The 15426-nt window shown below is 39.3% G+C and overlaps 1 long non-coding RNA gene across 1 annotated transcript in view; it reads left to right on the forward strand.

Annotated features, from left to right (window-relative positions):
* LOC140648030 (uncharacterized) overlaps positions 1-15426 on the forward strand; it is a 66029-nt gene that overhangs the window by 39683 nt on the left and 10920 nt on the right. The window contains exon 2 of the long non-coding RNA XR_012041057.1: positions 8434-8513. This is a non-coding gene — a long non-coding RNA (uncharacterized lncRNA). The remainder of the gene's footprint in view (positions 1-8433; positions 8514-15426) is intronic.

Consider the following 15426-nt stretch of genomic DNA (forward strand, 5'->3'; position numbering starts at 1 on the left):
GATCTAAGGAACAGAGTGTGTATGCAGACTCTTCCATGCAAGACCCCTGTTAAAATATGACACACTAGTTTTGTGATTTCTGTTGCATCTCTGATGATAGGCTCCTTTCTCTTCAGCTTGCTGTACTGCCTCATGTGTAGAAGAGCACTGTCTGACAGGTAAACAAGGAGGGGGTCTCTTTGCTGTTGTACGATGCTGAGAACGGGTTGCACAGAATGTGCTGGCCACCAATCTGTGTATAAAAGGCTCTGAAGGCTTGTGCAGGCAGGAGATGTGAGAAAGAGGAGACACTGGCAGCTGAGGTGGTTATTAACTGGGGCCCCTAACATCTAGCTAGTGCTTCTAGGCTAATGCATGAGCACTGCACGAGTGCAAATCTGAGTTAATTTTGCAGTGCCTCTTGCACAGGAGCGAGAGATTTTCCCATTTTCCTCTACAGGCATATTCAGCTTCGGGAGTGTCTTGTGCCAGCTTTCACACTCAGTCACCTAAGACCCTGCCAGCCCTTTTGCATCTCTTGAAATTCCCCAAGCAGCAACAACAGGACCTGGAAACTGTAACACCCTTGTGAATTGCTGCTGGTAGGCAAAGAGCCTGACTCCCTTCTCCTTTACAAGGATGCAAATAGGGAACATGGTCACTCAGCTGCAACTTGAATGAAACTGCCTCATTGGCCTCATACACTCAAGGAGAGAATTGGGTACAAAAGGATGAACAGAAGGAAGCGGGAGAGGGAAGAAGGGGAAGCCCATCCCTCCAGCCTCTGCCTGTCCTCCTCTCTGCAGCTGGGAACAGCTGATGTAGAATCTGTATTTTCTAACGGGGAATTATCCACTGAATTGCTTCTACAGGGTTCATTTACTATACATAAAACCAAGAGTCAAGCTTATGCTTTGAGATTAAGCCAGAGAAACAGCCTTATGCTACACTTTCTTACTGTGTGCTAACAAGGGTGGAGGAACATGTAACCTTTAGAGTGGAAAAAGATATATATCTCTCTCTCCTTTGAAAATGCTGTTGTTTTGAAAGACCTCAAAAGTGTGCTAGGTATGTTACAGACATATTAGGCTGCCTGTAATTCACATCTAAAGCAGCATTTATGGCTTTGGATTCTGTTTTACTTTGTTTTGTTTTGGTTTTATCCACCAATCTCGGTCAGACAGAAGAGGGCTTCATACTGGCAGGGTATATGGACACCTTGATCTTCTTGACTTAAATCTTTGTCTTCAGTCTTCACTGTCAGCTGTCTATTATGGGGAAATCTGAAGCCCAATTTTGAGCTGCTGTGATGAGGTAGCTGAGTCATTTTGAAGACACAATATGGGTGGATACTTCTCCTTCCCTCAATGTTTTGGTTGTGTGTGATTCTCAATTCTGTCAGCCATTTGTTTGCCGTTTGAAACACATGTACTTCCTAAAAAATACTTAGATCTGCCATAGATTGCTTTAGTTTGTTTGGTTTTTTCTTGGGGAAAAAAACCAAAACAAAACCAAAAAAACATGGAAAACCCTTAACTATACAGAATTTTGTACTGAGGCATCATGGTTGATATTTCTGAAGAAAGCAACATCTTGTTGTATTGGAAATTACCATATAGCTCTTGCAAACAGGTGATAAAAGCGCCTATCTCAGTGGTTATCAGCTTGTTCATGTGCGTAATTACTTCTTACAATGCACTAACCCTCTATGGCCTGTCAAAATTGGGAAGGATGTTGCATTTTATTTATATTTTTATAGATATATTTGAGGATGGGTTTTATATATATATGTGTGTGTATTATTTTTTTTTAATATATATATATATATATAAATCCAGCATATAGATGCAGCAGTGAGATTTCGTCTCCTGAAAGCTAGAAAGAAATAAAGAAGAAAATGGTTACTAGTAGAAAATAAGGAAAAAATAGGAGGGAGCAAGAACAGCAAAAAAGAAGAAATCTGATATAGAGATTGGATGCTGGGAGAAACTACTGAGCTATGTATAACACCTCCACCATATACAAGAAAAGACCAGGAAAGTCCAGGTTAACTCACCCTGGTTGCAGAAAGCCATTAAAAAGTGATAAGAATCAATTTAATTTACCACATTAAACAGATGAAAAAAAGCCAGTGCCAGATCTAATACAGATGTTCTCCAGTATAATAGGAAAATGAAGACATTTTCTAGCAGCAAGGCTTGCAAGTCATAGTCTTGAAATACTTAGATCAGGTAGCACTGTCTGTTAGAAAAGCAGGCTCTGTAATGATATTGATTGCTTCCAAGGCCATATTAGAGATGAAGACAAGTCCCAGGAGACAGGTTGTTGTCACCTTGACCTTGGGTCAGAGCTAGACCACTGACCCCTGACACCCAGGACTTCTGCACCGCATTGTGATATCTTTCATGCCTACAGACAAAGTCAGCAGGGGACACGTGTCGATGTGGCTCTTGCCAAATCAGAATTGACTGGCCTGTAGGAAGCTGGAGAGCAGCGGGAAATGTGGGTTAAAGTATGTCAATAATGTTTCACAAGAACAATTTCTCCCAAGAATTGTAGCTGTTGGAATGTTTTGACATTTATTCGGTAGAGAAATGTAGCATGTTTTGTGAAGCACTTCAAGAGAGCTGCTGCTAACTGCCGCGGTGTATTGATCTTCCTGTTAAATTGCATGGGCACACTTGGGAGATCATTGAGATTCAGGCAACAGGACAGAAAGGATCGGCTGCACCCGATGGTCACTAATGGTAATTGGTTTCGATCCTTGCACTTGAAGAAGCCGTGATTTACTCGGTTCACAGATGAATTGTAGACACTAAATATTTTGAAAAGAAAATACACTGTGATTTCTTTTTCTCATGTCATTTACAAATTATTGCCTCCACTTCTGAATGTTTCATATAAAGTATATAAATCCACATGACTGGATATAAAAAACATGCTAAGCAAAATTTGAAGAAATTCTCCTTCTTATCTGTAAAGCTTGTATTACTGCAAAGCAAATGAACTTTGTGATCCTAATATAAATGAGTTAATTAAATAATTATAATAATATTTAGCAGGATCTTAAAAGTCCATCAACCCTCTAAAGCCTCCCTATCATCACAATACATCTTTTTTACACTATACACATTCTTCTCTCTATCCCATTTGGTGGTGTATCATCACAGTCTTAACATAACGAATGTTAAAAAGAAGTATATTGAAGGCAACTACAAAAGTAGAATAATGTAGGCAGGTATGGATAGTAATGTAATATTGGAGTAAATTATACAAGAATGAAGAATCTGATATGAAAATTGGATACTAATGTTAGCATCAGAGTAAATTATTGCTACAATACAGGATCTGATATAAAAATTGGAGTATACTTCTGAAAATGAATGCGGTGATAACGCTGCCAAAATTCATGCCACACACGATTTTCAAAGCAGATTTTATAGGGCTTCTGTAGCTTTCTGCTTTATACAAGATACTTCGCTAAGTATATGTACATAATTACATGAAAGCAAATATATTCAGTAAATGATGGCTGCTTTAATACAAAGAAATTCATATAGACTAAGATTCTGGGAAAGAACCAATTTTGTACTTCTTTTAATCTGTTTCAAGTACACGTGTCCTTTATCAGCCATACTACATTCCTACAGTTTTTTAAAGGACAAAAGGGTTTTCATTTTTTGTTCTGCTTTTTTTCCCTTCAATGGAGAGGTCAGCAGTTTCTTCAAACAGCTGAGTTTCATGCATAAACTTGCATAAAATATCCATAAAATCTATATAGCACTTTGACAAATAGAAAATAGCATAATATGCAGTAACAACATATATTGTTTATTTGTTAACTGAGATCAAAACTATGCCTATCTGGAGTCTTTCTGTTAAAATGACTGTAAGCAGATTTGTAATTTCAATTACAGCTAAATCATGCATTGTAGAATTTCTATCATCCACAACTAAAATAGAGAAAATAGAGAAAAATGAATGTCTGAATGCTACTAAAAGTTCAGTGTAACAGCAATATGGCACTTGCAATTGTTATACAAGTCTCAAATTTCTGAAATATTTACAAACCTTAGATAATGACAACCTCAGGAGAAAATCAAGAAAACAGACGGTATACAGGAGATAGCCTGAGGCAACCAGTGATGAGGTCAGATCTATACAGTATGTGTGCTTTACATGAAAAACGCTCTACTAAAATGTCTTTGCGTACTGTGTAGGGCTTTGGGATATAGCAGGTATTCACTAGGGGAAGGTAAGGATTATTTACTAGGATCAGTAACACGGAATTCAATATTAAAACCGACAAAGGTTATCATCTATTACACATTAAATTCACCACAGTTGTTTGACAACTCTCATAGCAACAGATTCCACCCTTAACAATTCAAAGCAATCTTTCAGATTAAAGTTCATGTGATCACTTTAAAGAACTATTCAGTGTTAATCAAGCAATATTGCTTCAGGCATCGTGTTTGTCTTTCACTTCAGGCTATTTGGTTGATTGCAGAAAATGCTGAGTTTCTCTGTGTGCATCTGCAGAGCTGTGTGTCTGTTAGGTGGAAGTGACAGGTGGGATAGTGATGGGGGGATATGGGGGCTGATTGAAAGGAGTCTGCAATAGGGATAAATAAAGTCCCAGTGGCTGACTATTTGGTGGGATAGGATAAGCAGTTTATTCTGTATTAATAATTGTATATTCTGTCTAATTTAATTCTGCAGGATGGTAACTAATGATGATATGGTTAAAATATCAAAAATTTCTTTAAAACTCCTGGTTATATATATAAATAATATATATACACGGACAAATACATATAACTATATCGAATCATAGAATCATTAAGGTTGGAAAAGACCTCTAAGATCAGATAGTCCAACTGTCAACCCAACACCTCCATGCCTACTAAACCATGTCCCACAGTGCCATGTCTACATGTTTTTTGAACTCCTCCAGGGATGGTGACTCCACCACCTCTCTAGGCAGACTGTTCCAATGCTTGATAACCCTTTCAGTAAAGACATTTTTCCTAATATCCAATCTAAACCTCTCCTGACTCAACTTGAGGCTGTTTCTTCTTGACCTATGGCTTGTTACTTGGGAGAAGAGACAGACCCCCACCTGGCTACAACCTCCTTTCAGGTAGTTGTAGAGAGCGATAAGGTCTCCCCTCAGCCTCCACTTCTCCAGACTAAACAATCCCAGTTCCCTCAGCTGCTCTTCATAAGACTTGTGCTCCAGACCCTTTACCAGCTTCCTTGCCCTTCTCTGGACACGCTCCAGCACCTCAATGTCCTTGTTGTAATGAGAGGCCCAAAACTGAACACAGTATTCGAGGTGAAGCCTCACCAATGCTGAGTACAGGGGGACGATCACTTCCCTAGTGCTGCTGGCCACACTATTTCTGATACAAGCCAGGATGCCATTGGCCTTCTTGGCCACCTAGGCACACTGCTGGCTCATATTCAGCCGGCTGTCAACCAGCACCCCCAGGTCCTTTTTCTCTGGGCAGCTTTCCAGCCTCTCTGCCCCACGCCTGTAGCATTGCATGGGATTGTTGTGACCCAAGTGCAGGACCCGACACTTGGCCTTGTTGAACCTTATACAATTGGCCTCAGCCCATTGATCCAGCCTGTCCAGATCCCGCTGCAGCGCCTTCCTATCCTCCAGCAGATCGACACTCCCACCCAATTTGATGTCATCTGCAAACTTACTGAGGGCGCACTCAATCCCCTTGTCCAGATCATTGATAAAGATATTAAACAAGACTGACCCCAAAACAGAGCCCTGAGGAACACCAGTTGTGACTGACTGCCAACTGGATTTAACTCTGTTCACCACAGCTCTCTGGGCTTGGCCATCCAGCCAGTTCTTTACCCACTGAAGAGTACACCCACCTAAGCCATGAGCCGCCAGCTTCTCTAGAAGAATGCTGTAGGAGTCAAAGGCTTTACTAAAGTCTAGGTAGATAACATCTACAGCCTTTCCCTCATCCACTAGCCAGGTCACCTGGTTGTAGAAGGAGATCAGGTTGCTCAAGCAGGACCTGCCTTTCATGAACCCATGCTGGCTCGGCCTGATCCCTGGTTGGCCTGCACATGCCTGTTGAGCGCACTCAAGATGAACCGCTCCATAATTTTCCCCGGTACCGAGGTCAGGCTGACAGGCCTGTAGTTCCCTGGATCCTCCTTCTGGCCCTTCTTGTAGATGGGCGTCACATTGGCAAGCCTCCAGTCATCTGGGACCTCCCCTGTTAACCAGGACTGCTGGTAAATGATGGAGAGTGGCTTGGCAAGCTCCTCCGCCAGGTCCCTCGGTACTCTCAGGTGGATCCCATCCGGCCCCATAGACTTGTGAATGTCCAGGAGGCATAGCAGTTTGTTAACTCCTTCCTCCTCGATTACAGGGGTTTATTCTGCTCCCCATCCCTGTCTTCCTGCTCAGGGGGCTGAATTCCCTGGGGATAACTGGTCTAACTATTAAAGACTGAGGCAAAGAAAGCATTAAGTACTGCAGCCTTTTCCTCATCCTTGGTGGCAATGTTCCCCCCTGTATCCAATAAAGGAGGGAGATTCTCCTTGGCTCTCTTTTTGTTATTAATGTATTTGTAAAAACATTTTTTATTATCTCTTACAACAGTGGCCAGATTGAGTTCTAGCTGGGCTTTTGCCTTTCTAATTTTCCCTCTGCATGACTTGACAAGATCCCTGTACTCTTCTAAATATATATACACATACATATATGCATCTAATTTTAGATCATTGCCCAGATAATCTTGAACTGGTAGTACTTCACACATTTTCTCGTCAGAGCAGTTACTCAAAGGAAGCTACTTCTCAGTGGGATTAACAAAATTCCACTCCAACATTTTACAAGATAGAAAACATCTTTTTTCTCTCCAGTTGTGCAGCATCTGCTGCAGTCATGTCTTATTCCTGATCTAACTGTTGTTCTGAGGTGTTGTGGATGCAGTATCCATAACAGTAACATTATAGAGAGAAAAGACTAAAGGTGCTGGGACTGTTATGTGCCCTGACATTGCTGTTGGAGACCCTAGGATGTTTGCTTAAGTGACCTAACATCTGTGGCAGTGTCCAGCATCTTCAAAAAAGAGTCCTTTTGAAGAAAGCTTTCATTCTGCTATGCTGTCCTAACATCTAACTAAGTGCTGAGTCCAAGCTCAAGGTGAGAGACTGTTTGCTATTAATCGGTGTGATTAGTCCATCAGACTGAGCTGTAGGTTCTTACAGGTAACAGTAGCAACTGTTGCTATCAACAATGGAGGTCATACAATTGCTAAGAAGAGTCCTGTATTGATGTCATCAAAGAGTCCTGCTTTCAGGTCAGCAACACAACCCTTTGATATGAATGAAAGATAAGTAAGTCTTGCTGCAGTATTCCTTGTGACCACTGGAAGTAGATATCCCATCATGATCTCTTCAAGAAATAAGGTTGAAACAAATTCTGCAGCATCTGAAGTAATTTGTATTTCTTGACTTAAAGAAGTTCTGCATACAAAACAATCTAATATTTTTTGACTAGAAAATGTCAATTTGTTTAAAATGAAGCTGTGTGCAAGACAGGCATTTTCAAATAACCTTCTGATTCAAAAAGCTTGTAAGTGAAGACTTTTTAAGTGGTCAAATATCCCATTTAGATATTTTTAATAAAAACTTCTGAGTTCAGCTCTGGTTCAAAATGATCTTCCATTAGAGACTGTGCTGAAAAAGAACTGTTTATAAACAATCAAAACCTAAATGCTTTGAAATTACTGGAATTATACATGGTGCTTCACCTAACCACATTTTTTTCCCCAGTTCATCAGTTCGCATAAGTTCCTCAATACTGAGATAAACCAGTTCCAGCTGTTGGAAATTTGTCCTGTTGGGGAAATATTGTCCTACTCAGCTGTCCTTACCATGACTGTCTCCAGAATCTGGAGGAAGATTTCATTGGGAAAGCCATCATATTTTGTATTTTGGGAGATTATCCACAAAATCATCTTTCTGTTCTGCCCTTCTCACCATTTCTAGTGATAGTTTTCTGGGATCTGATAAAGGGTGATGTTATTTCAGAATTAAGTCAAACATTAAAAATGAACACTAAACAAAACTTCCTGAATCTTTGCAATCTGCTTGAAGTGTGAAAAATATGTATCTGTCTCATAATCTTCCATAGTATTTACTCCTAGTTAAAGATATCTTACAGTTAGAATTCTTTAAGAATGAGAAAATGAAATAATAATAATAATCCATAAGTATTAAAGCATAATGATGTATACCTATTTTACTCTTTCCTCCTTTAGATTATCCAAAATAAACAAGGAAGCTGCTGACCTTGCCCTCCAAATGTGTTTTCTAATGCTTACAATCATTCTGGAAGAATTAAGGTTAATCTTTTTTTTTTTTTAAGATGATGTTTTATTTTAATGATGCTTTGAAATTCCTTTTCAGCCAAAAAGAAATCCAGTTAACTGTGGAAGAAAATTCAAATCCTGATGATAATATCCTTGACAAGTCCATGCTTCTTCAGGGTAAATGAGATTTTACTGTGTTTTCTTTCACTTTCTCTTTTCATATTTCATGAAAAAGAAAAATAGTTTTTAATGAATCACTGATCCTTCTTTTTTCCCCTTCTTATATTTTTACCCTTGCTAAGGAACATTCCCATAAATGCATATCTTCTTTTTCACATCTTCCTGAGGAAAAAAAAAAGTGCATTTCACAAAGATTTCTATGGTCAGCTTCTTTTCAGTTTGAATTGTTGCCTGATTTCACTATATGCAGATTAATTCATGTAGTTTGGATTTTATTGTTTAAACTCCTTTCAAGTGTACATATTTACTTCATATGTGTGTATATGTACTATCACAATCTATACGTAAAATAAATGAACACACATCAGTAAAGCTAAAAGTAAAAAGACAATTTATATCAAAGAGCTCTGCACGGAGGGGCAGCAGTGCAGTAGATATTACAGAAAGATAGCAACAAAGTAGAAACTCATGGCTCTAGTTAACAAAAATGTGCAGTCATACACACGTAAGTGCATAAAGCACGTATCATAAATACCTTTCATCCTCTTTTGCAAAATACAGGTAATTTGATAGCTCGTGACTGGATACTATACTTACACACTCAGGAGGCCCAAGTGAAAGCATTCAAATAAGTGAGCAGTATTCAGTCTGCTAGAGGAGTGAGGCTTTTCTGGTCAACATTTTTGGATTCAGCTGAAGAAAGTGTTGCCAGTCAAGAAGTAATGAGATGTATCTGTAATTAGACATCTCAGAACCACAAACTGAGGCTGTTTAAGTCTCAGAAGAGCAGAATAAAGCCAGCGCAGGTAGCTCTAGATGCGAGGAATTTCTGTATTTATAATGTTTTGGTTTTGCAGAAAGCGCAGAGGAAGTATCGTTAAGAGTTTATTAGAGGTATCACCCTTACAGGCTGTGTCTTCATGAGTGATTTTGTCTATAATACCCATGGAAGGGGTGGAGTCAGGAAATAAATGAAAGTAAGGGTAAGAAGGACCTTCCAATACTTCCAACTTAGCTGCATAGCACAGGGAGTACTCGTTATTCTCTTAACTAGTATGGATAAAACATTCATGTTTCACAGGCCATCATGAAGGAGATGTTCCCTTGTGACCACTATTGGGCTTGTGGTAACAATAGAGATGCCACTGTCATGTCATATGCTGTCTCACAAGGGTCCTAAAGATGTGCATTAAAACCCTTAAGAGGAGTGTGCAGGATGTGTGAGCTCCTGCTGCACATCATCCTCTAACAGAGAGATATAAAATGAATATAGTATAGAGTATGTTGTATCCTATGAAAAAGGATACCATTTTCTCCAGGCTCTCAGAGTTAAAAGTTCTGTTTGTGATGACAGACTGCTCTGCATGCTCTGTATGTTTCCACTCATTAATCCCTGCAAGATTTGGACTGATTGCTCACAACCAAACATTGAACAAAAGTGTGACTTCCCAACAGAATGCCTTACAAAGGTTATTCTAAATTGGCACGTCCAAAATACTCCTTATCAAGGGAAAAGAGATTTGCAAAACAAGAGAACAAGGGGAAACTGTCATACAACTTTTTTTGCCTGACTCCCATTCTTAATATTACTATGCAGACCGTTTTATGGATTTTTTAAACCGTAAGCTTCTTGCAGCAACCCTGCTAAGACTGTGGTATGTGAAGGTGGCAGACGAGCTCTGACAGTGTGTTCGAAATTCATACATTTGATATTGTTAATGTTATTCCTAACTGCTTTTGGTATTACTGATTTCGTAGATTGTATTCTTTTTATTCATTATGGGCAATTATTGCTTCAATTTTATCTTCTTTGGAATATTTAGTTCCTATTTTTATCAGTTTACATGTGCCTGCAAGAAAAAAAATAAGTACAAGGGTTTTTGATGGATTTCTTGAGAGGAATAGTCACCCTTCAGGATACATTGCTGGTTTTTGTGAAGAATTTAGCTTAAAGTTGATGCAATTACTTTCTTAGACTCTTTGAAAAGGAACATTTCAACAATACTGTTTAATTAATGGGATTATGGATATGGAATGCATATTTAGCTTCATTTTAAGGATGTTAATATTGGGAAGCCTGAGCATCATTTTCTTGCTAGATTGTCAAAATGTGGCCTTTATTGTATGAATATTCCCTAAAATGGTACCACTAACATGGAGAAAACAGCTGAACAAAAGTTAATATTTATGAGCAATCTATTGGGCAAACACTACAGGGAATGGACATCACTGAATGTATTTGTACCGTGCATGTGACCCAGCCTTTCTCCACTCATAACTATTCCCAGAACAAGGAAAACTTTTTATAGTACCTATTTATTCCTTGCTCAACATGAGCATTCCTTGCTCAACAATATACTAAAAACTTTTTATAGTACCTATTTATTCCTTGCTCAGTCCTAAGACAATGTAAGAGAAAGTTCCACTAATGGAAACCTTCATGCATGATTTTCGGGCGCAATCAGAATTTATCTGAATTTCTGAAGCAATAGTGACTTTAGTGGAAGCAGACCTCTGCTGGAAATATTTGAAAATTCTGCCATCATGCTTTTGGAAAGGAACAGGTAAATAAATACCCTCTGCTTGCAGTAATATCGCCAAAGAATATTTCATGAAGCTATTGCTCTAACTTGGATTAATTCATTATACTGGTGGAAAGATGCCAAAGCGTTAATAATATTGGATTTTTATATATAAACATACAGAAGAAAAATGGAGGATAAAAGGGAATATAGTTCAAAGGAAAAGACATGCTGACTTTGATGTTTCCCACAGGTGCAGATCCATTTTACAACAATGGGCCTTTCTGAAGGGTTTTTGTATTATTTAGACTTCCAGCATTAGGATCGTTTTTCAGTTTAAACCACTTAGGTTGGAATATTGAATCTTGATTTTGCTTTAATATCTATTTAGCAAGAACAGGATTCTCAGACCAATTGATATAGTTGGTCATCCTTTTATCCATGCTCATCTGGGTGAAGTTCAGAGATTTTAAGTGCAGGGATATAACTTACCCATAAATTGTTCATTCAAGGGTGACAGAGGGGAAGCCCAAGTTCACATGTACATACATATATTAATATATTTATATATAAATATACACATATATGTCAGTATACATATACGTGTTCACGTATCAGTGGATCAGAAGAGGGGGAACTCGGGAAAAGATTGGAAAGAAAAGGGTAAGGAAGTGTACATTTAAACTTGATTCGTCTCTCAGACACTTACACACCTGCATCTCTGATATCGAAGAATCTTTAGGCCTCTAAGTGTACATATTACACCAACTAAACCCCATGGCTCACAGCCCATGCCTAACACACCAACTGTACTTTAAAGCTTTCCCTGATTGCTCACATTGTTGAACCTCTGGGCTGCAATTAACCTGTCCCAGTTGGGACAATAAGGGAAAACCTATAGCTTGTTAGTGTGCTGTAGGGTACATGCACATGAAGTCTGGAGAGCTCACACCTGTGAAAGTCCCTGCCTGAAGTGCCTGTATCCAACAGCACATACCCTGCTAGGCAGTGTGGCCTGGACCATGCACCACCACTCACGTCCTCCATCCCTCATGTATGGGAACACTTTCTACAGCCTGGAGGAGCTACGTGTGCAGAGCTCCTGGGAGCTCTGCTCCCAGGACTACCTTCTCTGGGAGAGAAGGTAGTCCAGGAGACATGTACAAGGTGGCCAGCACAAGAGAGTGAACTGAAACATGGCTCTGTGGGTGGAAGGACATTACTAGTACAAAAAAGAATACTGTTCTCATGTCCTTGAGGATAGTGGTACATCTGGTGTGGTTGCAGAGCTGAAGGTCTCTTCTCAGTACAGAGCACCAACTCATCAGGCACTTCCATCACCCTGTTCCACATCTTGAGCTCAGGAAGTGTTGCATCTTGCCAGGGAGCTGTGCCCACTGTGTAGGAAGCTATCTGACACCTAAGCCTCTTTATCTAGTAGGTCTCCTATTTGTACCATCAGTTGCTCAGAAACTGTGCGATGAAGTCTTTTCTATGCAGAAAGCTTTACCATTCTGGCTATTTACACATGTAGGTTTTAATCGGGTTGCTGAGGAAGTGCCCTATATGCATATGCAAGAGTGAAGCGAGCATTTTCAGAACTGAACCTTTGCTCAGCTTTGTTGACACTTTCACTTCATTTTGCTCTTTTGTCTTGTGTGCACATGCATCAGTGGTGGCTCTATATAGCCCCTACTGCTGCAGGAGTGACTTATAGCTGGCCTACAGTCACACAGACCCAGTTCTCTATGTTTTCTTGATTAACTAACTGAAGAGGAGGCAACATGCTGTTCTCCCACCTAAAGGCCTCTGAAGCCTTCTGCTCTTCCTTACTCTCCTCCAGCCTCACAAGTATCAGCAATCACAACATGCTTATCCACACCCTGCAAATCTTTCATACAGATGCAGTGTGGTAGGATTAGGGGATGTTTTTCTGCTACGAATGTAATGCACATGCTGGAAGTTTGCTAAAGGTGATGCAAGGGTCTGGGGACCCGTGATGTGTGAGGTGATGCATGAAATGCAGTGTGGTCATAGGCTGCTGTTCAGGCACCTTAAATGCCTAATTGTTTTTATTGGAACAGCTTTAATGAAAACTCAAAAATTTGAACTTTGAATTTAATTTTTAAAAAGCAATTTTACGTTCTTTTTAATTAAAAAAATCCTTGGAAAATTATTTCTGATTTTATCCCTATCATTTTTTGCTTTAGCCCTGGGAGAACAAACTTTGGTTGAGTTGGTTGTTTACACTCTCTAAGCTTGTCTCTTTACACCTTACATTGCAGTAAGATAGAGGTTAGATAATATACAGCAGAATGTCAGACAATGCATGTGCATATTCATAAACACAGACAAAACAGTTATAAGGGAAAAAGAATAATGAGCAATAAATGAAAGCCCAGAGCACTAAATTCTGCACTTCTACTTACGGCAATTAATGTACTACCTCAGAAATAGATTAACTGTTCCATTAGACCCCTCATATACTCAGGTGTTATTGTCTTCTGTGTATGAGAGGGAATTTGGCCTAAAAGAATTTTTCTTGTCCCTGTCTAAAGAAATGAGCAGAAAAGCATATCCGTATCACAGTGTTGCATGTGCAACCAAACACAAGTGTGTCTGTTACCTCACTTTTTTGTTTTATATGTATTTTCTCTGCTTGTTTCTTCTTTCATACACTTTTTGAAACAGAGACCCTATTTTTGCCTTTCATATAACCCAGCTCTTACAGAAGATTTCAGAAGTAAATGGAAATGTAGCGTATCAAAAAACAGAGTCTAGTTATAGGAAAGATGAAACATAACTACTTCTTGCCAAGACTGTTGTGGAGAATTAAGTGTGGAAGTGTCTTCCACTACTTGCATATGTAGACCACTAATATTTCTTAACATAGTAAAATCTAGCCACTGGTACTGGAGTGCCAACCAGTGTAGTAAAAAAAGACAGGGGAGCCCCAGCAAACCTTTAATAACTTCTCAAATGCAACAATAGCAACAATAAAGAGGAAGAAATTGGATTTATATTCCTTTGCTCCCCACGCAGAGAGAGCTGGCAGTACCTAAGGCCAAGCAATGGACTGTCTTCCATTTAGGCATACAGTCCAGCATTCCCTGTCAAGAACAGGGTAAAATCTAGTCATAGATTATTGGTGTCTCTATCACGAAATCACTAAAATATTGTCAATGTACTAGATATCTTATTTAATGAGTATTGAACCACATTTCAGTACTGTTCTGTGATGTCAGTCAGAATGAAATTCAAAAAATCAATGTTGTGAAATTTGGAACAGCAAGCCTAGTGAAAGTATGGGTCAGATGTAACACATTTGGGAATGGGGAATAACAGAAAGTGAGTAATCAAGCTATTGCATGAAGTGCATCCCATTAGTGAGGATAATATTTGGGAAACTTGGATAGAGGAAACACTGACTTCAGAACTTACTCATTTATTGAGACTTTAGGAGCCACTGGAAACAAAGTTTGGGTTTGATATGACTGAATTCCTCAGTCAGTCGGGATACAAACATGAACTGAAATGTAAACACCTTTCATTAGACACTTCAGCTCTCTGTTCTCTTTTCTGGTTTGTACATGTATGTCACCAAACTATGCTCTGAACCCTCCTAAGAGATGGGAGTTTGCAGACTGACGCTGCCTTCCCTTTCCCTCGTTTCTGTGTGTGGTCGCAGAGACAGCCTCCCAGTGACACCATCAGCCAGTGAGCGAGGGATTTTGGTGGCAACCCCAGATCTGGATGCCTTTACTTGTAACGAGCACTACACTATTCTCAGCAGAGTCCTACTGGCTTGGTGGGAGAAAATGTTGCACAATGAGAATCCATCACAGAGCGGACCATTAGCTGATGTTGTTCAGCTAATGAAAGCACCAAAAACCACTAGCAAATATGATGTGTTGTATTTCAACTCCTTAAAAGGTGAAGAAAAAGGAATGCTGATACTTACAACTGGGCTGCAGACTCAAGCATGATTCTTTATAAAAAATGGATCTGCTTATAAGGAGAGAGGAAGGTGAGAAAAGCAACAGGTCTTTGAATTGTTGAAACTCAGACAAAAAGTAATTTACCCATCCTGAACCCATATTTTAAGTAGGACGTTTTTTCCTCTCCAAAATACGTGGGATACTTAATTCATGGAATATCCACTATTTTAAGATAGCCCAAGGATCTATGCTCCCCAAGTTATTGAATCAGTTAGTTATTTCTACAATCCAGTGGAGCATGGCTAAGAAATAACAAGATTAGTTGACATCACAAGACGTTACGCAGACTTTATAGAGGATTTAGTTCTCAACTATGTGTGTCATTAACTCTTTTCAGTCGTATCGTCTATTGCCACCTTTATTAAACCATAATAGTCTCGTAAAACAAAC

Source organism: Ciconia boyciana, chromosome 1, assembly GCF_034638445.1.
Source record: "Ciconia boyciana chromosome 1, ASM3463844v1, whole genome shotgun sequence".
Classification (NCBI taxonomy): domain Eukaryota; kingdom Metazoa; phylum Chordata; class Aves; order Ciconiiformes; family Ciconiidae; genus Ciconia; species Ciconia boyciana.